Genomic DNA, 6,427 nt, shown 5'->3' with positions numbered 1-6,427 from the left:
AATGTTGTTAGTTTGGGACCTTGATTGGTTGGCATTTTATCATTGTCATAATTTTAATTAGGTTTTAAAACCAGCCTGCAGAATTTTTAAGCATGATTTGATGATATTCAACACTAAGGCTTTAAAAAGTATCTCTTGAGAGAAACGTGAGGGATTATAAAGTTTAGGGGCTTACTACCATAGCATTGTGAAAATAAACTTCCATTAAGCTGATATAAAAGGAACCCCTCTTTTGTGGAATTAAATCTATGCTCGAGCATTTCACATGATAAATGTAGGAAGTTTTGTTTTGTAAAAATCATTGGTATCAAATAGTATTTTCACTATCTAATAACTCCTTAACCCAACCAGTGCTAACACTTCACTCCTCCATCTCAGTCTGGCACTCAAGCCTTACTGCTTGTTCTTGGACCTTAAACCACTTCTCAAGTTTCAGTGTTGCCGAAGTAACAACAGCTCTGTGGTGTTATTCTGTGCTGGGTTGGAGCAGAGAGCAGCAGTTTACTTCATTGTCCATCATTACCCCCCAACCTCCAGAATTCCTGAGAAAGTGATACTGACATTCCCAAATGTGGAGGAAAAATAGTATGAGGACCTTCCTCTTGACAAATAGAAACAACTTAATCTCAGAAGAGAAAACAAAGTATAGATATTTTTTAAGAATCCAGATGAGGCTTTCCCTTCACAGTCCTTGGCTCTTTTTCCCTAGGCTTCAGAAAAGCAAATAGATCTAGACTCGGCTCTGAACTGTATCTTAAAGAAAAATATAAACTGGTCTCAGAGTGGGAAGAGTGTTAAGTCACCCACGCTATAAAAGCTTATGGAATGACTTCTGTTGCCTATGTTAAGCTTGAGCAAAATAAAAGAAACATAACTATGTAAATATACAGCAGAATTAGTTTAAAAACTTTCATGTGCCTAAGAATCATTGGGACAAAAACCGGGATTCCATCCATAGAGATTCTGATTCAGTTGGTCTGAGATGGGACCAAATAATTTGCATTTCAAACAAGCTTCCGGGTAATGGCACCATCAGTCTGGTCCTGAGGACGCTGTACCTAGAGCAGAATGCAAACGACTCATCCTGGAAGAAAATGTAATTCATGGAACAGAAGAAAATTTTGTCTGTTTGCTTCACATTTATATAATGACTTAATAAGAGGCACCTGGGTGACTCAGTTGATTGTCTGCCTTTGGCTCAGGTCATGATCTCAGGGTCCTGGGAGAACCCCACATGGGCTCTCTCAGCAGGGAGCCTGCTTCTCCCTCTCCCTCTGCCTCTCCCCCTGCTTGTGCGCATGCTCTCTCTCAAATACGTAAAATCTTAAAAAAAAAAAAGAATGACTTAATAAGAATTCAGTAAAATGGGAGCTCAGGAGAGAAACAGTGAGATGAGAGGGAGATTTTGTTTCTAGAAAACATTGAGGATGTCATTGTCCCAAGTAGTCTGTTTTATCAGTGCAGCCTATTTGTTAGTTATACTTTGTTGAGTTTGTATTTTGAAACTTTTTAGATGACATTAAAAGGAAATGTTAAATCTTTGGATATAAAATTGCTTTTAATTGCTAGATTTTCCCAGAGGCTACCTTATGTTTAATAGTCACAACCAATCTTGATCTTTATCTAAAACAAATCTATTTTTATTTTTTTTTAAAGATTTTATTTATTTATTTGATAGCGCAAGCAGGGGGAGCGGCAGGTAGAGGGAAAGGGAGAAGCAGGCTCCCCGCCGAGCAGAGAGCCCGCTGTTGGGCTCGATCCCTGGGCCCTGGGATCATGACCCAAACTGAAGGCAGACACTTCACCAGCTGAGCCACCCAGGCCTCCCAAAACAAATCTATTTAAATGCTTACAATTCTGAGTAGAGAAAATGCATACTTTTAGTTTCGTTGCAGTAACCATAATAGAACCCATAAAATAGGAAAACCCAATCTGAACTTATTAATTCAGTCCCCCCCACCAAAGCAAAGGATTTATTGGTTCATGTAACTGAAAAATCCGGTGTAGAGTTGTCCTCAGGGATTCAAATGTGATTGTCAGAACTTTCCATCTCAGTTGGTCTCACTTCTCCCTGAGCCTTCACCAAAGTGGGAGAAGACTGTGTGGGGCTGGGGAGGATGGGGGAGGAAAGCGCATGGATAAGGTCTCAGAAAATTCTGGTGCAACTTGGGTCACATTCCTATCTTTGAATCCTATTTCTCACTTGGTAGCCACTCTAAAAATACTGTGCTCTGTTAACCCTTCCTTTCCTCTAATGACTTCACTCCCTCCACTTATTCAGGATTATAATTCTTTAAGACAAGCTTATGGCTTTGTGGGTTTATAAACTGCTCAGATTAAGTGCTTAGCTATTTGGGAATTAATCTGGAATGGATAGAGCCAGCATTGGGTCACTTGGCCTGGTTAATACAGGTATTAGAACCCGGGAAGCGGGTTCCCAAATTCCCTTGGGCCACTGGCTATGCTCATTTACTTTGTGTACTAGCAACTCCTACTAGAGAAAAAAACAGTTGCTGCTCCTTTGTTTATTGTCACTGTTGAGTTGCTAGGAGCACGTCTGTTTGCAGGTAAGTGTGCTGACGACATTTTCTAGAGATGGAATCTAGATGGAATCTAGAGGTGAGACACTTTTTTTAAGGTATTAAAATATATGTTTAAACAATAGGTTACCTATTAATGTGATTGTCCCAGTAAAATTTTATAACATACAGATATATAGAAAGTTGGTGGTGTGAAAGATTTTGAGATCTACTTCAATAGTTGAAGGAAAGGGCAAGAGAGATTATCTTGCCATGATTCTATAGTTTGTGTCAGTGCTAAAACAAAAAGAAAAACAACTACATCCTTGGTGCGGCTTGGGGAAGAAGGAGTGACAGCAAAGAGGGCTTCATTAGAAATTATTCTGGGTAGGAAGAGAAGAGACAGTAACAAAGCAGACTTAAAATTTTAATCTCAGTTTCACTTCACAACTGTTTATTTTACTTTTACTTTAGCTAAGATGGACTGGAACTTTCCAAATCAACCAAACTAAAAAAAGGCAAGGGAGTGCAGGAGACTCCAGGAGAGAAGGCAAGTTGACGTGACAAATTCTTATCCTAACACAAGCAAATGCAAGCTACAGATTGACTCAGCCTATTTCCCCGCCTGGAAAGACCCTTCCCTCAAATCGAATTTATGAATTGCGGTTTTCCTGACCACTTACCCTCTTCGCTGCTTATGTGATAATTGCAAAGCCTATGGAGAGATTTCCATTTACTTGTCCTAGGCAAGAAAGTTACCTCATCCATAAGATGAGTTTAAAAACACCACACCTGCCTCTGAGCTGGAGTTTGGATCATGTGTTCTCTTTAGGTTCTTGAATTTTTAATTCAAGGAAGATTCTTCATGCCACTAAACTAGGATATCTCAGTGTTTGTCCTGAAGCACAGGTCTGCGTAGGACCGTGGCTCAATGTGACCCATTGCAAAAAAACTTTGTTGACATATTTTAGTTTAAAATTCATGCAAAAAAAAATCATTTCACTCCAAATTGTTCATACTGGTTTTAACATAAAATTTTTGTTTTATTCTTTCTGAAGCTTCAAGCAAAATTCGTACTGTTAAAAAATTGTGTTTCTCCTGAGGCTATGTGTAACTTCTGTTCCATTGCATATTACTTCTCTTGGGGTGTTGGAGTGTGCTTGTGTGTACACATCATCCTAGGAAACAAAGTGACCTACGTTATAGACTCACTTCCTTTAAACTTATATGAACTTTCTGTATAATCTGCAGTAAAGCGCTGTGCTTAAGAATTACTCTAGTGGGGCGCCTGGGTGGCACGGCAGTTAAGCGTCTGCCTTCGGCTCAGGGCGTGATCCCGGCGTTATGGGATCGAGCCCCACATCAGGCTCCTGCGCTATGAGCCTGCTTCTTCCTCTCCCACTCCCCTTGCTTGTGTTCCCTCTCTCGCTGGCTGTGTCTCTCTCTCTGTCAAATGAATAAATTAAAAAAAAAATCTTAAAAAAAAAAGAATTACTCTAGTGACTGAAGGAATATGTTCCAGGAAATTTTGTTTCCAGAAGATGCATGTGGGAAGATCATATAGGAGGACAACTATGAGTTATAGAATGTTACATAAAGAGAATTATAATACCGGAAAGCTAATTAAATACTGTACAGATTAAAGTAATGACAAATATGCTGAGAACATAAGCCCCTGAAAGTCTTAAGGAAGGCAAAAAAGGTAGTCCAATAAATGCTGCCTATGAGTGAATGGGTAGATGAAGGAATGGGTTTTGTTAAGGCATTGGTTCTCAACTGGGAATTTTACTGTCTAGGGGACATTGGTGATGAGATACTTTTGACTGTCATGACTAGGAGGCAGGGGTGCATTGTTCTTGGCAGCTGAGTAGAGCCAGAGATGCTGCAAAATAACCTACAATGTCCAAGACAACTCACCACAGCGAATAATCTGGTCGAAAGCGTCAGTAGGTCTGGTGTTGAGAACTCTGGGTTAAGGTAAGAGAGTTGGAGGAGGGTGCTGGGGAAGGAGAAGAAAAAGATCAGTCAGGGGACACATGCTTGGAGACATGCTTGTGCAGAGTGCCTCTTGCGGTCCTGGAATGGAGCCTCACAACCACAGCTTCTAGTTGAAACCCAGGCGGGGAGATGCCTTAGCCGGATTTGCCCCTGGGGTGGGAGAGGGCGCCCTTCTCTTCCAGCCAAGCCTGAAAGGGATTTGCTATCAGAGGGGCCTAGTGTGCTTTCAAAGCATCTCCTTTGCGTCTTTGAGAAGTTTATCTGTGTTTATGTTTAAAATTACCTCAGCAGAGGAAGTCTTTCATTCCAATAATGAAATAAAGGCTAAACTGAAGGGGACAAACATTTTCATGAGAAAGACTATGAAATGTAACAAGTCAACAAAGAGAAATGGCTCTGATTAAATCCTTTCTCTTTTTGAATCGGGGAAGATGCCAGAGAACATCGAGGGCTTAAAGTTGGTAGTGGGCCACCTCAGAGGACAGAAGGGGGTGCAGAAAGAAGAGGTTTCACGGTGCTTTCTAGAGAAGTTCCTGTTTCCTTGGAACATGTGGGAAAGTGAAGCTGTGATCAGAAGCAGCTTTGAAATATAACTTAAAAAAAAAGATTTTATTTACTTATTTGAAATATATAACTTAAGGGGGAAAAAGACTGACTTTGGTGTAGAGTTCCACCCCCCCCAGCTTTTGTATTAATGAGTTGAATGGTAACAAGTGATAACATTCTGGACCACTGGGGTCCAGAAATGTTTTCCAACAAATAAAATAACCTGTATTTTAATCCTCTGGGCTTCTACCTTTCCTTAGGTTCACTGAGGGGGGGGGAAACTAGCTTTGGAATCTGCACTGAGAGCCAAGCAAATCCACCCTTGTAAATCAACCCTATTCGTGAAATTTTCCACCTTCAGAATAACATTTCCATCTAGTTTCATAAAAGCTTTTTTTGGAGGGGTTCCTATGTGTTTGGTAGCATGGATAATAAAAGTTGTGAAGATGTGTAACACAATTTCTGCATTCAGGGGGCTTATAGCAGAAGAGACAACCACACAAAAATATCAAACACACAGCAAAACATGTTAAATCCTGGTAAAAGAAGCCTCATATGAGGGCTACAGGAACAGAGAGGGATGGGGCATTGGATTTAAACCCTTGAAGAAGAAGTTTCAATAAATGGGTGTGAGAGGGGAAGGCACAGAAGAAACAGCATTTCTCGAGATAAGCACAGAGGCACAGGCGTCTTTGTGGTAATTCCTGTAGGGGAAGGCGGCTGGAGCGTAGCCTGTGGGGGAGGGGCACGGGAGGAGGGATGGGTGAAAGGGTGGGAAGTAGGCTGGAAGGGAGGCTGGGGAAAGACGACTGAGGGCATTAAGAGCTGAGGAAGTGGCCTGCCTTCTATGGATGATAGCCGCAGAAAGTTTTTATGCAGATGAGCAGTACCATCAGATCTGGGTTTTAAGAAGTGATTCTGCGTGTAGTGAGGCTATGGGAGTCGGAACGGAGAGGAGGCAGCAGAGAGAAAAGAAATATCCAGAGGCTCTAACAGAAACATTACTTTGGCATTCTTTTAGTATCTCTTTTACAGATCTTTGATCTTGGAAATATATACAGTGATTTATTCTATTTAAAAATCACTGTCCGCTTTTGTGGTCACAGTCCCTTTGTATTCCAGAGTTTTCTCTTACTTTAGGTTCAGTGTCATGCTGAAACTAGACTCCCTCAGAATTTTCCCCCTTAAATCTAAAGTTTCGTGTTTACAATCTAGCTTTTAACCCTTGGGTATCATTTACATTCCTCTTGGTATCTATTTTCTGCTCCTTGGCTTAGGAGCTTCCCTTCTTGCCCCGAGAGCATGAAATTCACTGTAATTAAAGTGCCTGTGGTTTAGTGTGATTGTTCTTTCTTGTTTTTCTG

Source organism: Ailuropoda melanoleuca, chromosome 1 (genome assembly GCF_002007445.2).
Source record: "Ailuropoda melanoleuca isolate Jingjing chromosome 1, ASM200744v2, whole genome shotgun sequence".
In the NCBI taxonomy this organism is placed as follows: Eukaryota; Metazoa; Chordata; class Mammalia; order Carnivora; family Ursidae; genus Ailuropoda; species Ailuropoda melanoleuca.
Note: the sequence above shows the minus strand (reverse complement) of the source record.